This window comes from Miniopterus schreibersii (genome assembly GCF_964146895.1).
Source record: "Miniopterus schreibersii genome assembly, chromosome: X".
Taxonomy (NCBI): domain Eukaryota; kingdom Metazoa; phylum Chordata; class Mammalia; order Chiroptera; family Miniopteridae; genus Miniopterus; species Miniopterus schreibersii.
In genome coordinates this window covers 106,133,783-106,155,334 of record NC_138104.1, presented here as the reverse complement: position 1 = coordinate 106,155,334, position 21,552 = coordinate 106,133,783, and the positions used below count along the sequence as shown (strand labels likewise).

Sequence of the window (21,552 nt, the reverse complement as noted above, 5' to 3'; positions counted from 1 at the left end):
TCTATCCATCCATCCATCCATCACCCATCCATCCATCCATCCATCATCCATCCATCCATCCATCCATCATCCATCCATCCATCCATCCATCATCCATCCATCCATGCATCCATCATCCATCCATCCATCTATCCATCCATCACCCATCCATCCATCCATCCATCATCCATCCATCCATCCATCCATCCATCCATCATCCATCCATCCATCCATCCATCATCCATCCATCCATCATCCATCCATCCATCCATCCATCACCCATCCATCCATCCATCCATCATCCAACCATCCATCCATCCATCATCCATCCATCCATCCATCCATCATCCATCCATCCATCCATCCATCATCCATCCATCCATCTATCCATCCATCACCCATCCATCCATCCATCATCCATCCATCCATCCATCCATCATCCATCCATCCATCCATCCATCCATCTGTCCATCTATCATCCACCCATCAGCCATCCATCTACCCACCATATGTATCTATCTACCTATCATCTATCTATTTATCCATCCATCCATCCATCCATCCATCATCTATCCATTCATCCATCCATCATCCACCCATCCATCAACCATCCATCCATCATCCAACCATCTACCCACCATACCATACCATATCTATCTATCTATCTATCTATCTATCTATCTATCTATCCATCTATCTATCTATCCATCCATCCACCTGTCATCTATCATTTGTCCCCTATCTGTGTCTAGCCTCCATCCACCCATCCATCCATCCACTCACCCCCCTATCCATCCACCCATCCATTTTCATATGTTACCGTTTCATAGCCTTGTTGCAAGTTCTCAGCTAACACAATGGGACCCGCCCCACAGAGAGGGTGTGGTCCTCAGATGCTGCAGAAGGCCTGGGCCTATCTCTCCATGATCTCATACTTGATGTCTCTGTAGCACTGGCTCGGTGTGCGTGGGGTGGGGGTGGGGGGTATACATCTCTGTGCTTTTAAGACTCTCAGTGTGTCTCCTGCCTTTTGTTACAGCCGCCCCAGGACACTCCTGTGCAGGCGCAACCCTAGGACGCCTGTCTGGGCACCAGTTTTCTGGGAGATGTGCTCCCCGTCTTTGCACTCACCCCTCCGAGCCCCTGTATGTTACAAACACCCTTTCCTGTTTTCTTAGGTGTCAGAATCTGAGGTCAAAGCCCAGGGGACCCAGAGGCAGCCCTTTCCTGGTGCTTCCTGCCTGCGGTGGCTGCTGCCAGGGTGTGCCCAGGGGCCCCCAGTCCTCGAGCTGCCAGGCTGCCGAGGGGGAGGGGAAGGAGGGAGGGACAGGATGCAAAGACACGGTCCCCAGAGGAGCCCTCGAGCCGGCCAAGTCTCTCTCCTCACGTTTGGCCTTACTGTGAGGGGCTGGGCAATGGAGCTCTGGACCCGTGGGGGTCAAGCTGCTTTTGCGAGAGTCGGCGGGTGGGTGTGGACAGTCGGCCAGCACAATATGAATTTTTAAAGTCAGAGGCACTCGGACATTCAGACTGTTGCGTAACGACCCCTTCTATCCAGTTCTCACCCTTCTTATCACCCGCAAAGGAAACCTGTCCCCGTAGCAGTCACGCCCACGCCCCCTCCACCAGGCCCTGACAACCACTAACCTACTTTCCAGTCTCTGTGGATTTACCTGATCTGGACGTTTCATGTAAATGGAATCACACACACAACGGGGTCTTTTGTGTCTGGTTTCTCTCGCTGACCATCCTGTGCTCAAGGCTCGTCTGCAGCCCAGCGAATGTCGGGGCTTCACTCTTGTTCATGGCTGCATAATATTCCACTCCATGGATAGAGCCCCCCCCCCCCCCATTCTGTTTACCCATCCCGCCGGCCAATGGACATTTATTCGTTTCCACTTTTCAGTGACTGTGTATTGTGGGGGTTTTGTGTGAATACCTGTTTTTTTTTCTGCCTTCTTGGGCTCATACGCAGAAGTGAAATTGATGGGTCATACAGCAACTCTCTGTTTAACATTTTGAGGAACTGCCAGCTTCTTATTTTTCCAAAGAAGCCTCAGTACTTTGCATTCCCACGTGCTGTCCACCGGCGTCCTGATTTCTCCATGCTTCTTGGTTTGCCTCTGACACAGGCCAACCCCAGGACTGGCTGACTGCCGTGTAGACGAGGACACTGGGGGTTCAGAGGCTCCCTCGGTAGGTTGAGGTCCCTGGCTCACCTGGATTCCCAGGGTGGGTGGCATCAGCCCCATTGAAGCCCTTTCCCTGCCTGCCACCGGGTCCTCTCTCGTTGTCCTAAATTTTCTAGGGCCTCTGACTGAGGGATGCTCCCCATCTGTCCCCAGCATCAGGAGGTCTCAGACCCTAGAATCAGGTCACTGTGGGCCCTCCTGAGGCCCGGGCTTGTTGCAGGGCCCTTGGACTGGAACCCTCTGATGTGCCCCAAGGTGCACAGGGCCCTCAAAGCAGTACTTTCCCCTAAGAGAGCGGATCTTGAATATACCAGGGCTCAGAAACGGCTCATTTCGTGAGCACCTTCCTGCCATTGGCTGGAGAAAGGGCCTCGGACCGCGTGACCTATGGGGACACACATGACCTGAGTCTTGTCGTCCCAACTCAGGTGATCCTTCCACACCATGTCATGGGCAGAGAGAAGTGAGTTCTCCGTGTGATTTGCAAGGTGTTGGAAACGAGCCGGTGACTATATGGGGTCCCTGATTACCCCAAATCCCAAACCCATCCACTTGGGGGTTTTCCAGTACATGCAGGATACATGTTCTCCTTCTGAACACATGGGGATCCCAGTCCCGGGCACATGGGGGAGCTGGACAGATAACCCACCAGCAAGGAGGGTCAGAATCCCCTTCGGGGTGGGCATTGACACCCTGAGCATGTCTAGATGCCTGAGCCTTAAAGACAGGACCCCCCAGGCCGGTCCAGAACCTGCACCCTGCACACTGGTCTCAGAGTAAACCTGACCTGGAAAGGTGGGGACACCGGTTCCTAACTGGGCCCAGTTCTCAGGGACCTGCTCCCCTGCCCCGTTGGCGCCTGTCCTGTCTGCAGCCCCCGGGGGGGGGGGTGGCTCTGCTTCCCTGCCAAGGTTTTCACTGGTGCAACCAACAAGATGCCGGATATGGGAGGCCCAGGCAGCCAGTTTCACTTCCTTAACTGGAGGCGACAAAGCAGCGTGCAAGCCATGCTCCGCTGTCAGAAGGACTCAGAAAGGCACCCGTTCCCCTCCCTGCAACGCAGGAGCTGAGGACTTTGTGCGGTTGGCTCTTTCTTGAGAAACCGTCCACGCTGGGTGTTCCCACCGGCATCGTTCACGACAAAAGGCGGGAGCCACCCGGCGTCTGTGGGAAGATGGTCAGATGGTCCAACAGAACGGGGTCCGTCCACGCGGTGGAATACTATGCAGCCATGAACAGGAGAAAGGCGTTGACAGAGGCTAAGGCGTGGCTGGAACCTTGAGCACAGGATGCTCAGCGACAGAAACCAGGCACCAAAGAGCCACATAACGAATGATTCCATTTATATAAAATATCCAGAGCAGGCAAATCCGCAGACATAGAAAGTGGATTAGAGGTTGTCAGGGGCCGAGACAGGGGGATGGGCAGCGACTGCTCCTGGGGGCAGGTCTGCTTTTGGGATGGATTGTCCATTGTGTGAATTTCATCTCAATTTTAAAAAAATCCTCACTCTAAGATTTTTTTTATTTATTATTGATTTTTAGAGAGAAAGGAAGGAAGAGAAAGAGACAGGGAGAGAGAAATATCCATTGGTTGCCTCCATATATGCCCCCACCGGGCTTTGAACCCACAACCTTTTTGGTGTATGGGGTGATGCTCCAAGCAACTGAGCCACCTGGCCAGGGCCAGCTCAATTTTTTATTATTATTGATTTTTAGAAACAGAGGAAGGGAGAGGGAGAGGGAGAGAAACATCTATGTGAGAGCAGAACATCGACCGGCGGCCTCCTGCACGCCCCCTGCTGGGGATTGAGCCCACAACCCTGGGCATGTGCCCTGACCGGGAATCGAACCCGCAATCTTTTGGTGCATGGACCACACCCAACCAACTAAGTAAGCCACACCAGCCGGGGCTCGTTATTTAATAAAGAGAGTAAGACTCATCGCCATTTGTCGGAATATCAGCCCTTCTGGGGATCTTCCCACTGTGTCCCTGCTGTGAGCCCAGAGCCCAGGATTAGACTGTCGGGGTACAAGGAATGTGCGATGCAGAACTGAGGTTCCTTTCCCCCGGCCGGCATGGCTCAGCGGTTGAGCATCGACCCAGGAACCAGGAGGTCACAGGTTCGATTCCCGGTCAGGGCACATGCCCGGGTTCCTCTGCGCAGAAGACCTGGATGGCCGACAGAGGTAATGAAACTCCGCAGGTAGTCCTCTGAAAACAAAAACAGAAGTAAAATTGACTCCAAGGATGTGAGATTAACAGCACATTTGGATTTTCTCAGAAAGGGCCTTGTCTCCTCCAGCCTCACAGCTACTTTCTAAGGCCGTGAGGGGGTGAGTTCCCCGTGAGGATTTGTGAAATGGCCACCCTGATCTTTAAACAGAGAATAAGCCCAAGAGATGACTGAGGCCCAACTGGACTCAACTGGGCCGTGGAGATCTCTCTGGGCTTCCAGCCGAGGACCCCACCCCCAGCGAGAAGGGGGTGTGTGTCCCTTCCCTCTCAATCTCACACCCCAGGGTCTCCAGTGCCCTGATTTCTCTCCATGCACAAAAGATTCACAAGCTTGCACATTTTAAATGCTGGGTGTGCAAATGTCCTGGGGCAGCTGTAACAAATAACCACCAACTGGGGGGCTTAGAACCACAGAAATTCATTGTCCCCTCCATCCTGGAGGCCAGACGCCTGAGATCAAGGTGTCCCAGGGCTGAGTCCCTCGGGAAGCTCCAGGGAGGGTCCTTCCTGCCTCTTTCAGCATCTGGGCTCCAGGCGTCCCTGGGCTGGTGGCCGCCTCCCTTTCGTCTCTACATTTTCTTCAGACATGACCCTCCCAGGGTGCAAACTGGGCTCCATTAAATCTTTCCGTCTGTTCAAATCCACTACTCCCCTGAGGCTAACTGGCTTCTCTGAAATGGTTCCGAGGTTTTAGGAGAATCGCAAGGGTATTTCTGACCCAGTCTCCTCCCCTGCTGCGTGCGGGGTGTAAGCCACCTACCTACCTTTCTAGACTTACCGTAGCCCATGGTAGATCTGAACACGGCCATTGATGCTATTAAATTCTAGAGGCTTAGAGAACATTCGAGAGAGACGTATTGCTGTGGTTGCCATTTATAGAGACCTGGGGCATTTTTGCATTTTGAAAGAGAAAGCAGGGAGGGAGAGAGCCAGCAGATGGCCCCGAGGGGATTGGCAATGGTAGAAATCTTGTTTCTAAAATCTTTCATCAATGGGATTTCCACACAACCATTTGTGGATTGCAGAAAGAGGATTTTTCTAGACATTCTGTTCATGGCCACAAGATGAACTATCATCACATGGCCTAAAGACCAGAGATGCACAGAAGGGCCTGGGATGCAGCCAGGAGGAGCTTGAGGTGGGACTGGGAAAAGGGAAAGAGAAGTCAGGGAGTTCCCCCCATGCCAGAAAAGTTAGGAGAAGCTGTAGGTGCTAAACTCACAGAGGAGTGATGTGAGGAGAAGAGAAATCAGGCCACACCTCTGTCTTTGATCTGGGGACTCCCTATCCGGTGTCTGTTCTTGTCTTAGCTGGAAATAAATGCTCTCCTGCGATCATGCTAGTTAATAAGGGCTTTCGGAGCTCTCTCGTCAATGCCAAAGGAATGAATCTCTAATGTGAAATTCCAGGCGGTGTTGCAGCAGCACAGGGCATGGAGGACATGGCTGAGCGTAGGGTGGGGCCCTCCCGTAGCACAGCACTGGTCCGGACCTGACCCTTGTGCCTGGACCATGGCCGTAACCTCCTAAATATAACAGTTCTGCAGGAAGGTGTAAGACAGACACAAGTAGTGTGCCTTGGGGCTGGGCGGGGAGTGCGGTGATGAAAAGCATAGAATTGTTTCTGCTCACCTTACCCCATTTCTACAAAGCAGCCATCCCCTCAAGCTTCCTGTTCAAATCCTGCAGAAGGAGAGAGAAAATTCCTGGCCCTGAATGTGGGCCGTGTATAGCCACCCCCTTCCAAAGAGCAAAGAATAAAAAGTGGGGGTGAGGGGGAGGCATATAGATTCTTTCCAGTGGAGACACCTGACAAACACACCTGGGCCAGGTGATGAAAGTCACATCAACAGCAGTGACTTGTATGGGGAGCACACACTCTGGACTTGCTGAGAAGGACACTTCACCTCTACGATTTTCATCCCCTGAACCCACGACACCTGTCTATCCACGAAGAGAACATCCCACGAATCCAAAATAAAGGGACAGCCTACGAATGCCTGACCGGCGCTCCTCAAAACGGTCAAAGTCACCAGAACAAGAAAAGTGTGAGACACTGTCACAGCCTGGAGGAGCCCAAGAAGACCGGGCAACTCAACGTCACGTGGGTCCTGGATGGGGTCCTGGGACCGAAAAAGGACCTCATGGAAAACCTGAGATGACCTGAATAAAAGACAGACTTTAGTTGGCAACAATGTATCAATATTGGTCCATTGATGGCAACAAATGTATCCGATCAAGGTAAGATGTTAGTAACACATATTGGTCCATTGATGGCAACAAATGTATCCGATCAAGGTAAGATGTTAGTAACACATATTGGTCCCTTGATGGCAACAAATGTATCCGATCAAGGTAAGATGTCAGTAACACATATTGGTCCCTTGATGGCAACAAATGTATCCGATCAAGGTAAGATGTCAGTAACACATATTGGTCCATTGATGGCAACAAATGTATCCGATCAAGGTAAGATGTTAGTAACACATATTGGTCCATTGATGGTAACAAATGTATCAGACCAAGATAAGTAGTTAGGAACTGGGGGGAGAGGGGGGTGTCTTTGGGAATAGTCTGCCCTGACTGCATTTTCCTGCTCACCCCTCTATCATTCAGGAACCCTCAGAACCAGCTCCTAGGATCGAACCTGGGGTCTCCTCTGTGCCCCAAGAATGGCATCCAGCACATGGGGGACCAGGGCTCTGTGTGGCCTTCCTGAGGGGCCCTCTCCCTGCCCCAAAACCTGTCCTTAGGTCCTGGGGCTTGCCTTCAGGGGAGAGGGCCGCCAAATCACTGGTTTGCTTTATTGTGGAAAATGGGTTATTCCTGGGGCAACCTGGGGGTTGTGGGCCCACCCGCAGAGAGCACCCACCCTTGTGTGGTTTGGGGTTTTCCTCTCATCAACTTGAAAGCAGAACAGCTGAGAGAGCGGAGACCTCCTTTCCTGGTCCTCAGACTCCTGGCTCTCAGCAGCCCAGAAGTTAGGCAAAGAGCTTTATCTATCATCTATCTATCTATCTATCTATCTATCTATCTATCTATCTATCTATCTATCTATCTATCTATCATCTATCATCTATCTATCATCATCTATCTATCTATCTATCTATCTATCTATCTATCTATCTATCTATCTATCATCTATCTATCTAATCTATTTACTATCTATCTATCTATCTATCTATCTATCATCTATCTATCTATCATCTATCTATGTATCTATCATCTATCTATATCTATCTATCATCTATCTATGTATCTATCATCTATCTATATCTATCTATCATCTATCATCTATCTAATCTATCTATATCATCTATCATCTATCATCTATCATCTATCATCTATCCATCCATCATCCAGCTAACCTATCAATCAATATTCTATCATCTATATCAATTAACCAATCATCAATATCAATCTATCATCTATCAATCATCTATCTACCTGTCAATCATCTATTAATCAATCACCTACCTAATTTAACTATACGTCACCTATCTTTATAGCTATACCTAGTATCCAGGAGAAATAACCAGATTACTTTACAAGGCAAAAGAATTCTCAGTTTTCCCCAGAGCTAAACCCCCAAAGACCTGAGGCAGCAGGACTAAACAGTTTTGACAGGAAAAAAAAAGTTTTCCACCCCCAAATCCCATGTTGTAGACGTGATCTTGGAGATACATGATCCCAGGCATGCAGGATTCCATGTGCACCTCTCATCTTGCTGTTGTCTATGATTTTATAGTAGCCTCCCTAATGGGTATGAAGTGAGAGCCTGTCACTCTGTAGGTCCTCTGTTTAATGGTTTCCACGGGCCTCAGAGGCATACGCCCTGCACAGACCGAGGAGGAAGCTGACATCCCAGAAGATTTCTACATCGTCCAAGGTCACATGCCAACAGAGTGGGCATTTGAGGCCATGGGGTCTGGAGACCAGTGGGCTCCAGGCTCAATGCCCCTCCCTGTACCCCTTGTCTTTGTCTCGGGTGCAGGATGCTCCGTTGCTCCTATAAACATCCAAGATCCACAATGAGTGACATTTCTCCGGCAGCCCAAGACAGGTGGAAGACACAGGGAGCACCAAGACACTGGTTTATGGGGAGTCCTGAGCACGAGGGTGCCACCCCCGGGTAGAAGGACAGAAGGCGGATACAGTGGCCAACGACCCTTCCAGTTCCATACGTCCCTAGGGTATTGCATGCAGGTCTTGTCACAGTGGCCGCAGGATGAGTGATGAGATGAAAATGGAACCAGAGGAGGCAGGAAATGAACAGCCAGCCCCACCTCGCTCCTCAGCCCAGGGGAACAGAGCACTCAGGGCAGCCACACCTCTGAGAAGGACCAGCATTCAAACATCCCCCTGGTACCTGGAGTCTTGCAAGGCTGAGTGACTGAGATGTGATGGCAACCCAGTTGCTGAGAGAAAAAAAACACACCACACCCGAGAAAACAAAACAGAAACTCAGGAGTGGCAGTTTCCTCCTGTTTGCTCACTGCTTCTCCTGGGGGAGGCTATAAAAATATGTGCCCAAAACTCACTCACCAACATAATGGTGAACATCTCATGCTATATTTAAAAAGAGTAAGCATTGATGCAAAAATCCCAGGTAACAAAACATTGCTATTTTAAATAGGACCAGGACAGGTGAGCTGGAGTTAATGAAACCGTATGAAAGGTTGATGGTCGGTTGGTCAGGAGAAGTTGTGAAATATAGGTTGTCTCTCAATGGAAAATGAGACAGTGGAAAAAGAGAGTTTGAGAATGTTTTTGAGGAGCACACTTCCATTAAAGCCAGGAGAGGAGAAATATGAAAAAAATAATGGCTGGTTACGTGGGTGGATGGATAGGTGGATGGAACGATTAGTGAGTGGATGGATGGATGGATGGATGGATGGATGGATGGATGGATGGATGGATGGATGAGTGGATTGATGGATGGATGGATTAGTGGGATGGATGGATGGATGGATGGATGGATGGATGGATGGATGGATGGATGGATGGATGGAAGGATTAGTGATTGGATGGATGGATGGATGGATGGATGGATGGATGGATGGATTAGTGGGATGGATGGATGGATGGATGGGTGGATGGATGGATGGATGGATGGATGGATGGATTAGTGGGATGGATGGATGGATGGAGGGATGGATGGATGGATGGATTAGTGGGATGGATGGATGGATGGATGGATGGATGGATGGATGGATTAGTGGGATGGATGGATGGATGGATGGATGGATGGATGGATGGATGGATGGAAGGATTAGTGGGGTGGATGGATGTGTGGGTGGGTGGATGGATAAATTGATAGATAGATGGCTGGCTGGCTGAAGGTGTGAATGGATGGGTAGAGAGATGGATATGTGGGTGAGTGGATGGATGATGGATGGATGGGTGGGTGGATGGATGGATGGATGGATGGATGGATGGATGGATGGGGAGACTGATGGACAGGGCAAAGGTGGCCAGTGCTGTGAGACTAGCTCCTAGGTTAGTTAACTGGCCACTGGGATCCTGGCAACCCCCACTCCCACTTCAGGACCCAGCCGTGGGAGGTGTGCTCAGTCCCTAAGCATGAGGCCTTTGCTTACTTACTTGCCTGCCCCCAAGTCTCTCTGACAGGCCTCACTCACTCGACAGAGGCCTCCTGCTGGGACCATATTCTGGGCCTTGTCCCCAGTGTCACCTGCCTCTGGAGCCTCCAGCTGGCCCTTCCTCTTACAGTTTGCTCTGGAGACTCTGGTTTTCCCCGATTCTCCTCACCCTGTCAGGCACCTCACTCTCTATTCTGAGTGATCACCTCAGTTGCTCTACTAAGAAACGGGAAAGCCACTGAGTGAGTAATATGAGTAATACGAGGATGTCCTTTCTCTGAAGGGTGTGCCTCTTCTCTGGTTTATCTTTTGTATCTCCGTGTTCTGTTCTTTGATCTGATCTTTACAAGGTCTGATTTTCTACTCTCTACCTCGGAAATAACACCTCCCTCCTTACTGTTGAAAATAATCGCTTAGCAACCAACAACTAATTCATTCCAGGAGTCTGCATTTTTCTCACCGGGCTGCTGTCAATGACATGGATCCCCGAATCGCTCAGCAGCCACCTCACTGGGTGTCGCAGGCCGCATCCCATGTCACGTCACGTCACATGTCACTGGTTGTCAGGTACCACAGTGGGAGCCTTGGGTCCTTGTCAGGAAGGGTCTTTGATTTTCGTGAAGTTATCACCAACAGGGCTGGACACAGACCTTATTTATTTATTTATGTTTGCAACCCCCCCCAGTGCCCCAGGCCATTTGCACCGAGTGAGGTGCCTTCTCTCTCAAGCCAAAGGTCGAATGATTACTTTGCACTATAGAGGAGGAAAGAGACCAGAATCGAATTAACGACTGATTAATAGATTTTTTTAAATCTTTTTTTTAAACACTATTAAATTTATTGGGGTGACCATGGTTAATAGATAGGATTCAGGTGTGGGTTTCTATGTTACAGGATCTGTATATTGCTCTGTCTGCCCACCCCCTCAAAGTCATATCTTCTCCCATCACCGTATATTAAGACCCCCTTCACCTCCCACTCCCCACCCCCTTCCCTCTGGCAACCCCCACACTGCTGTCTGTGTCCCTGAGTTTCAGTTTTATATCCCACATAAGAGTGAAATCATATGATTCTTAGCTTTTCCTGCCTGACTTCTTTCACTCAGCATAATATTCTCAAGGCCCATCCACGTTGTCACAAATGGCAGGATTCCAGCCTTTTTCATGGCTGAGTAGTATTCCATTGGGTACATGTCCCACTTTTTTTTTTTTTTTTTAAATCCAGTCCTCTATCGCAGGGCACTTTAGTTGTCTCCATGTCTCAGGCACCGTGAATCATGCTGCAGTGAACATAGGGGTGCATATATCTTTGCAAATACAAGTTTTTGGGGTTCATACCCAGGAGAGGGATGGCTGGATCATACGGTAGCTCTATTAATTTTTTGCAGAATCTCCAGACTGCTTTCCATAGTGGTTGTACCGGTTTACATCCCCCCCAGCAGGGCTCCCTTTTCTCCACAACCTCCCCAACCCTTGTGATTGCTCGTCCTGTTGATAACAGCCATTCTCAGAGGTGAGAGGCTGCAAAGATTTACAGAGGTGAGGCTGGCCCATTTATTAAAAAACAAACAAAACAAAAGACCATGGCCGGTGTGGCTCAGTGGTTAGAGCGTCGGCCTGCATACCGAAGGCTCTCGGGTCTCATTCCCGACCAAGGGCAGGTACCTGGTTTGCAGGTTCGATCCCTGGCCTGTGCGGGAGGCAACCCATCGCTGTGTGTCTCTCGCATCAATGTTCCTCCTTCTCTTTCTCTCTTTCTCTCCCTTCTTTCCACTCTCTCCGTAAAAAAATTAAAAAAAAAATAAATCAATGGTAAAAATATCCTCTGTGAAGATTAACAAAAATTAAAAAAAATAAAAATTTTAAAAAAGCAACTCTCAGTGCTCACTGTGCAGGTTTTGGGGGAAGAAACGGGGAAGGCATCCATCATGACGACAGGTGTCTACAATGCAGGAAGAAAACAATGCTGAAAATAAAGCCTGTCTTTGCACAAGCCAAGCAAACGTCCTGCTCCAGGAAACACCGTATTTTTCTCTGTGTAGGAGTCGAGATCGACCTGAGCCTGGCAAAATGCCTCCATCAGGGTTCCCTTCTCCTCGGGGAGCCCACGGGAGGTTGCTGGGATCTCTCCCACGGAAAGCCGTGCACCCACACGCACCCATTCCTCACCCCGCACCTACACTAGGTGTAGGGGACACAGCTCTGCCCCTGGAGGCCGGGGTCCTCTCAACTTCCTCCTGCAAACCCTGAGCGACTCCTCGGGGACCCCGCCCTCCCCCTTCCTCATTACATTTATACATCTTCCTGCAAAGCATTTACCCAGAGTTAAAGCACTTCTGGGCTTTGTTTTTATATAGTGAAGACTGAACCTGAGCCAGAGAGAGGTCTGGCTTTAAAAATATATATATATGTATATATATATATATATATATGTTTTAATTGATTTTAGACAGAGAGGAGAAACATCAATGACGAGAGGGAAACATTGATCGGCTGCCTCCTGCACGCCCCCTACTGAGAATCGAGCCCACAACCCGGGGCCTGTGCCCGACCGGAAATCGAACCTGAGACCCTCTGATGTGCAAACCGACGTTCTAACCACTGAACCACGCCGGCCAGGGCCAGGGTCATTCTAATTCCCCCATCCGACCCCTGCACTCTAACCAAACACCCTTAATTTAGCTCCTAGGTTTTTAGTTCTGTCCTTCGGCTACACACACACATTTATTATATCTATATCATCTATATCTATATCTATATCTATATCATCTATATCATCTATATCTATATCATCTATATCTATATCTATATCTATATCTATCATCTATCATCATCTATATCTATATCATCTATATCTATATCTATATCTATATCATCTATATCATCTATATCTATATCTATCTATATCTATATCTATATCTATCATCTATATCATCTATATCTATATCATCTATATCTATATCTATATCTATATCATCTATATCTATATCTATATCTATATCATCTATATCTATATCTATATCTATATCTATATCTATCTATATCATCTATATCTATATCTATATCTATCTATATCATCTATATCTATATCTACATGCACATATATGAAATATAAATTGCACATAGGCCTTTGTGTATCTGTGGGGAATGATCCATAGAATGAATTCCTGGCAGTAGGATTGCCAGTAAAAAATGAAAAACATGCTAATTTATAGACCTTGTCGCCCAGCCAGCGTGGCTCAGTGGTTGAGCATCGACCTACGAACCAGGAGGTCACAGTTCGATTCCCGGTCAGGGCACATACCCGGGGGTTGTGGGCTCGATCCCCAGTCAGGGGCGTGCAGAAGGCAGCCGATCAATGACTCTCATCATTGATGTTTGTCTCTCTCTCTTTCTCCCTTCCTCTCTCTGAAATCAATAAAAATGTATTTTAAAAAGAAAAATAAAAAGAATTACCTGGTGGCAAAATTGCAAAAGGTGTTTTTCATAAATAGGCTAATGTTCATGGGGAACCACTGGGCGGACGTGAGATGATGGGTTAACTGACCCTCAAGACCTTGGCTGCAAGGCCGGGCCAGAGGATCAATACAGGAGGGAGCTCCATCCAGTGCTCCCTAGGGTGGTGCGTGTGCCCCCTGGTGGAAAAATCGTGTTGTTGTTTCTTGTTTGTTGCTGTTTTTGTTAATTTTCGCCTGAGGGTGTTTTTTTCCATTGGTTTTTAGAGAGTGGAAGGGAGCAGGGAGGCGAGGGAGAGAGAACCATGGATGAGAGAGACACGCCAACTGGTTGCTTCCAGAGGTGGGGAGTCAACAGGCAACCCAGGTACCCCGGGCGCTTGACCAGCAGGCGAGGGCCGACTGCTGTAACCACTGAGCACCACCGGCCAGGGTGAAACATTGTTTTGAATAACAGCTTGTGTAACTGAGGTGGATGGATGGAGAGAGGGAAGTGGGTGGGTGGGTGGGTGGATGAGTGAATGGGCCGGCTGATGGATGGATAGATGGGGAGGTGGCTGGGTGGGTGGGTGCGTAAAGGATAGATGAAGGGATGGGTGGGTGGCTGGATGAGTGGACAGACACCTGGGTGGATGGGTGGGTGGATGGATGGATGGATGGATGGATGGATGGATGGATGGATGGATGAGCGGACAGCTGGGTTAGGTTTAGAGTTAGGATTTGGGTTGAGGTCAGGACGAGTGGCGTTCGGTTTCGGGTTAGGGTTGAGCTCAGCACCAGTGTTGAGGTTGGTATTAAGGTTACGACTCAGGTTATAGGTAAGATTAGGTGCGGCCTCTGGTTTGAGGCCAGGATTAGGGGTAAGGGTCAGGCTGGAACAGTTTAAAAGTGTACAAGGCCGTGTCCTTCCTCGAGGCCTCCAGGCCGTGTTTCTGCTCCTTCAAATCTCTCTGACGTCTCTGACTTCTACAGCTGAGTAGGGATTTTATTTTTATTTCTTATTTTTGATTCTTTTGGTTAATCCCCACTCGAGGATATTTTTTCCATTGATTTTTTTTTTTTTTAGAGGGAGTGGAAGGAACATTGATGTGAGAGAGACACATAGATTGGTCGCCTCCAACACATGCCCCAACCAGGGCCTGGGATCGAATCTGCGACCTAGGTATGTGCCCTTGACTGGGATGGAACCCGCCACCCTTCAGTCCCGGGCCAGTGGGCTCGGTGGTTAGAGCATCGGCCGGGACACCAAAGGGTCAAGGGTTCGATTCCCAGTCAAGGACACGTGCCTGGATTGCAGGTTCGATCCAGGGCCCTGGATGCGGCTCGTGGGGGAGGCAACCAATGGATGTGTCTCTCTCACATTGATGTTTCTCTCTCTCTCCCCCTCCGTCCTTTACAGTCTCTAAAAAAATTTTTTAAAAGTCCTACTTGTCTCTGTGAACAGTGTGTGAATAGGACCACACAAGGCCCATATAGCAGACGCCCAGAAATGCCCCGGGAGCCCTTTTCTGTTTAAAACTTGACTTGAAATGGGGTCCCCTTTCCCACCCTCCCCTCTCTGATGGTAATGCCTGGGCACCTGTGTTTAATAACGGAGGGTCCCTGTTCTTGTTTTCCGAGCCTACATTTTCAGTTCGGGGACTTCCGTGACATCTTAGGAGCATCATAAGCACACGTCTGGTGCAGGATCCGGCATAATGTGGGAGCTTAATAAATTATAATTGGCCAGTTCATAATTCAATTATGTAACCATATAAGAATATGTTATATAAGGATATACTATATAAACATATAAAATTATATTAAGTATTATGTGTAAACTGTAACATTTTTATTTTTAAATTTTATGTTATCAAAAATAAATAGCACATAGAACCTGACAATAGGGAACACTTAAAATAGCATATGTTTAAATTGCATTATGGTCTTCTATATAAACACATAAGAATGTAATGCAACCTGGAGGGAAATGTCTAATCTAGACAATCAAGACGTAATAAATAATTAAAGTAATTAATAAATGCGTGGTTCTATAGTAAATAATTTAAGTGCTATAGCTGAATTAGCGATGATGGATCACCAATCACCATATGTAATAAATGAAGTAATTCATAGGTGCATGGCTAGGTAATAAAAATGTATGATTAGATTGTAGGATGTATGGTAAATTAACATGCATAATAAAATAAACAAAGGAGTGGATAGTAAAGAATTTGCAGGGAATGCATATTGCTGTGTTACACACGATTATCATCATAATTTAGGTGCCTGCGCCTTAAAGCGGACGGGCGCCCCCTCCGGCCGCCGCCCGCACTTGGGGGCAGGTGTTCGCTTGACCCTGGGGGAGGCGGGGCGCACTCGCGCACGCGCAGTGCAGAGCCGGGTCCGGCCCGCCTCCTCCCGGGCCCGCGCCGGAAGTCCCGCCTTAGGGGCGGGGCCGTGCCGGGAGGAGAGCCCTGGAGCCGCCGCGCGGCCGCTTCCGCCGGCCCCGAGCGCCGGAAGCGGAAGTGCGTCACAGGGCCGGGCAGCGGCAGGGCTAGCGGCAGCACGGCGCGTCAGGGGCGCTTCCGGCGGACGGGGTCGGCTCCGGACGAGAGGCCGCGCCTGCCGGGGTCGTCGGGGGGCGCAGCGAGCTGGGGCCAGGGCGGCGGCGTCGGGGGACGCAGGCGGAGCCCCGAGCCGGTGAGCGCCCCCTCCCGCCGGGGCCGGGGCCGGGGGCGGGGCCGCGAGGCGTCGGGGTCTCTGGGGCGCCGGAAGGGGCCGCGGTCCGGGGGCGCCGGGAGGGGGCGAGGGCGGGGAGTCATTGGGGGGCCAGCAGGGGACGAGGGTCGGGGTCTGCGGGGCGCCGGAGGGCGCGCGGCCCGGGTGCCGGCGTCTGTGGGGCGCCGGAGGGAGCGCGGGCCGGGGTCTCTGGGGCGCCGGAAGGGGCCGGGTGCCGGCGTCTGTGGGGCGCCGGAGGGAGCGCGGGCCGGGGTCTCTGGGGCGCCGGAAGGGGCCGGGTGCCGGCGTCTGTGGGGCGCCGGAGGGAGCGCGGGCCGGGGTCTCTGGGGCGCCGGAAGGGGCCGCGGTCCGGGGGCGCCAGGAGGGGGCGAGGGCGGGGAGTCTTTGGGGGGCCAGCAGGGGACGAGGGTCGCGGTCTGTGGGGCGCCGGAGGGAGCGCGGGCCGGGGTCTCTGGGGCGCCGGAAGGGCCCGGGGCCGGCGTCTGTGGGGCGGCGGAGGGAGCGCGGGCCGGGGTCTCTGGGGCGCCGGAAGGGGGCGAGGGCGGGGAGTCTTTGGGGGGCCAGCAGGGGACGAGGGTCGGGGTCTGTGGGGCGCCGGAGGGAGCGCGGGCCGGTGTCTCGGGCGCTGGAAGGGGCCGGGGGCCGGGGTCTGTGGGGCGCCGGAGGGAGCGCGGGCCGGGGTCTCGGGCGCCGGAAGGGCCCGGGGCCGGCGTCTGTGGGGCGCCGGAAGGGGCCGCGGTCCGGGGGCGCCGGGAGGGGGCGAGGGCGGGGAGTCATTGGGGGGCCAGCAGGGGACGAGGGTCGGGGTCTGTGGGGCGCCGGAGGGAGCGCGGGCCGGGGTCTCGGGCGCCGGAAGGTGCCGCGGTCCGGGGGCGCCAGGAGGGGGCGAGGGCGGGGAGTCTTTGGGGGGCCAGCAGGAGACGAGGGTCGGGGTCTGTGGGGCGCCGGAGGGAGCGCGGGCCGGGGTCTCTGGGGCGCCGGAAGGGCCCGGGGCCGGCGTCTGTGGGGCGGCGGAGGGAGCGCGGGCCGGGGTCTCTGGGGCGCCGGAAGGGGGCGAGGGCGGGGAGTCTTTGGGGGGCCAGCAGGGGACGAGGGTCGGGGTCTGTGGGGCGCCGGAGGGAGCGCGGGCCGGTGTCTCGGGCGCTGGAAGGGGCCGGGGGCCCGGGTCTGTGGGGCGCCGGAGGGAGCGCGGGCCGGGGTCTCGGGCGCCGGAAGGGGCCGGGGGCCCGGGTCTGTGGGGCGCCGGAGGGAGCGCGGGCCGGTGTCTCGGGCGCCGGAAGGGGCCGCGGTCCGGGGGCGCCGGGAGGGGGCGAGGGCGGGGAGTCATTGGGGGGCCAGCAGGGGACGAGGGTCGGGGTCTGCGGGGCGCCGGAGGGAGCGCGGGCCGGGGGCGCCGGGAGGGGGCGAGGGCGGGGAGTCATTGGGGGGCCAGCAGGGGACGAGGGTCGGGGTCTGTGGGGCGCCGGAGGGAGCGCGGGCCCGGGTCTCTGGGGCGCCGGAAGGGCCCGGGGCCGGCGTCTGTGGGGCGCCGGAAGGGGCCGCGGGCGGGGAGTCATTGGGGGGTCGGGCCCGAAGTATGCTCCAATCCCGTAGAAAAGAGAAATGACTGTTTACAGGGCTTACGTGGAATTTAAACTAGCACACAGATAGTTTTCACAGTGGTGTTGCCAATTTTATGGAAGAATTAACCAGGCCATTCATCTCGGCTATAGAAGAGGAACGTTCCCTTCTAAAGATGAAAAGATAGACCTTTGGTATTTCTGCACAAGAGCCTCTTGCAAAGCACAAGACCCACCCTAAGTATAAACCTGGCCAAAACCCCTCGGAGAATACTTGGCATGACCAGAGCCAGCGCAGAAGGAAAACCAAGTCATAGGCTACTTCTGTGCTCTTTCAGAGCCTATTTGAAATAGCTGAGAAAATACTCAATTACAGAAATACCAAAGTGTTTGGTATTACGAAAACATATCAAAACGTTCACCATAGCGGCTGGCTAATAATATTACGAATGGTGGAATTTTCTTAATTTTTCTTTGTTGGTGTTTATCTGTATATTCCAAATTTTCTACAGTGAGCATATAAAAAATAACTGAGTAAAAATGTTCGTTGTCTCCTATATTAAAAAAAAAATCTTTCCATATTTTTCTGTCTTGAAAGCTTCTTTCATGGATACTAGAATGAAGTTCAGAGCGCATGAGCAGAGATGAACGAAGTCTTCATGATTTCTGGACATGGAATGTAAGTTGACCTGAATGAATTTTTAAATAAGAACCCTCCTGAGCAGCATGAGTTTTGATTGGAAGAATGGGAGCATGAACTTGGAGTCATGTTTGGTTTTGTTGAGACCCCAGAGATATCTTGTTGAGTCTTTCATGCAAATCTAAATGTTTAGGCTCAGCTTATCTGCGAAGTCTTAAGTAAATATATACATGTATATGTATGATGTTAGGTGAAAGAGATAGCAAAGTAAGGAGGTTTTCTGAGGAAGGCATACTTACTGGAATGGCCCATGCTGCTGCCCAAATGCAAAAATATGTGATTATCTTCGTTTTCCTTAGAAATATTAGTTAATGGCTGTTTTTTTAAAAAAAGAATAGCACAAAATTACTTATAGAGCAAAAGATAATAACCACAGTAATGGATTATTTCATTTGTAAGCATTTGCCTTCTTCCTGGGCACGGAGTATTTATCGAACATGAGAAGGTGGCTGTCAAGACTCAGTGTTCCAGAACACCCTGGAGTGGTCCTAGAGACATACCTAGAGTGGTCACGGAGACATATGGGCATCATCAGGCTCGGCGCCAATGGAGCCACCTAGACTCTTTCTGCCTCTGCCAGTGAAGGGGAACAGCCACGTAGCCACAAAGTCATAACCATAACTTTGTCCTTCTGCTGTTCTTGATGGTAATAATCTCTCTCTTCTGAATAGTTTTAATCAAGTGTTAACTAATTGTGCTAAGACCGTGTTTAAAAGATGAAACACTTATCATGGGCTCTTCTAGACTGTAAGGGACAGACGAGAGGGAGCCTAGGCTAATGGAAAGAACATGGCGTTTGGATTTAGGGTCCTGGATTAGAATTCTACCTTTGCTACTTGCAGTGTGAGTTTGAGAAATGTAAGGATTTTGTTAAGCCTTGTTTCCTCCATCTGAGATAATAATACCTGCACTTAAGGATTACCCCAACTATCTAAGCAGAAAGATCTTCTCTGAGAAGCCTTCTCTGGCCCCATTTCAGAGGGCATTTGGTGTCTCTTTTTTGCACACATCAGCTTCTGCATACCTCATGGCTAGTTTATTGTACTGTTTTCAAATAGCCTGACTACTTACACGTTCCCCTGCCCTACTGAAAGCTCCTGAGACCCAGGAGCATGTCTTAGTGATCATTGTAGTCCAATCCATAGCACAGAAAAACACTTTTCATGAATATTGTTGATTAATAAATACTTATTAGTGTAAGCAATACCTGGCACTGTCCTGGGTATGTAGCAATCTCTTAATAAATTATAGCAATTACTATAAGGGACTTCTAAATATATGATCCTTTATTCCTGTTAGACTCACATTCAGAAATGGTCTAATATACATTTTGATACCTTGGAATAGACATCATATAGTCCATGGAATCAAAAATTTAAATTCCTATTTACTGCAAATTGGATTGCTTGATGTAATGATACCATTACTATAGAAAGGAAGGAAAGTTTTACTCCTATTTCATGAACTCCCACTTGGTTTATAGATTAAAATACTGTGTGTTATAAAATAGCCTTTATTGAATTTTGTGTTGATAGTGGAAACATAATAAAATCTCAGTAAGTTATTTGCATTTCTTCACAGGAGAGAGGACACAGTACCAGGGAGAGAAAAAAGTGGGGGGCAGGAGGGAGCTGTCCAGTTTGGCTCAGTGGTTAGAGCATCCGCCTGCGAACCTAAGGGCCTCAGGTTCTATTCCAGGTCAAGGGCACATACCCCAGGTCAAGGGCATGTACCTCGGTTGCAGGTTCAGTTCTGGGCCCCAGTCAGTGCTCGTGTGAGAGGCAACCAATCGATGTGTCTCACTCAAATCAATGTTTCTCTCTCTCCCTCTCTCTCTCCCTCCCTTCCACTCTGTAAAAATCAATGGAAAAAAATATCGTTGGGTGAGGATTTTTAAAAAGGGGGACAGGACTTACTCTTGTAGCTGTCCAGCAGAAAGTCAAAACCTCCTTCCAAAATACTGTAGATTAAAAACAAGACTGAGGTGACCTCAGGACAAGTATAATGCAGAGCTCTGGGCATAGATGTTGAAAGGTAGCTGTTTAGTAAGCAAGGGTTATACCATACTTTGTAGTCCCCAACCTAATTATTACATAGACTTTGCAGAAGGCCAGTCTACACTGTGATTTGGAGGAGCCATGGTATCCTGGAAGGTACCTGTAGTGAAGGCCAGGGTTATGTGCAGCCCATTTCTAAGCTGCAATCCAGAAATCTGGCCACATTAGCTCCCTTTCAGATCCACTCCAGAGCAATTGCACGATGCCCTGTGGTGCTTGTCACTGTCTCCACAAGTAGGTAAATGGCTCAAAAGACTCCTATAGAAATGGCCTCAGTTTTGTCAGCCTGAAAGCAGAGGCTTAAGAATTGTCTGAATCCCCTTTAGATTATTTCATGTATTTAACAATTACCTAGTTAATTTGGACAAATTTTTAAAAGGCAAAAAGCAAAGCCTAATTAAAGCCCTGTTTAAAAGCCCATGCTGGATTTTTAAAATCCGAGTTATCTGATTTCTTATCGAAACCTACCAAAGCAACCAGAGAATTATCAAATTTCCACCTCAGTTTGCCAATTTTTTAGTAACATGTCTTTCATTTTTCAAACCTATCCTATTGTAAAATGGAAAAGGAGTGGGACAGAAGTAAAAATCTCTAGCTATCCTAAGTAGAAGTGTTTTTAATACAGCTTTTAAAACCCTAATGTCAATTGGCCAAAAAATTAGTTTTTTAGGTCAAATGTTGATTTTTTTTTTTTTTTTTTTAGGGACTAAGAAGTTATATGGAAACTGTGATTCATTCATTCATTCAACAAACATTTGAAGGCCTAACGTGGGCCATATACTGAGTCCTAGAGACAGACATAAGCCCTATGACTGACTGGATTAGGCTTTGAAATAAATGTAATATGATGTGTTAAATCAAGGTCATGTTTATTTCTTAATAGAGTCAGTGTTTAAAGGTTACTGTTGTTACTATTTAAAAGAGAAGCAGCTCTGGCAGGCGGCTCGGTTGGTGCGGCTTCGTCCCGCGCACCCGAAGGCTGTGAGTTCAGCCCTCGCTCGAGACTGATTGATGTTTCTAACCCTCTCTCCCTTCCGCTCTCTCTGAAAT

At 50.0% G+C, this 21,552-nt stretch overlaps 1 protein-coding gene across 1 annotated transcript in view; it reads left to right on the top strand.

Moving 5' to 3' along the window:
* Nucleotides 1-16,092: 16,092 nt before the first annotated feature.
* LOC308551785 (A-kinase anchor protein 17A-like) overlaps nt 16,093-21,552 on the top strand; it is a 40,758-nt gene continuing 35,298 nt past the window's right edge. The window contains exon 1 of the mRNA XM_081126432.1: nt 16,093-16,147. The gene's annotated coding sequence lies outside the window, so the exon portion shown is untranslated. The remainder of the gene's footprint in view (nt 16,148-21,552) is intronic.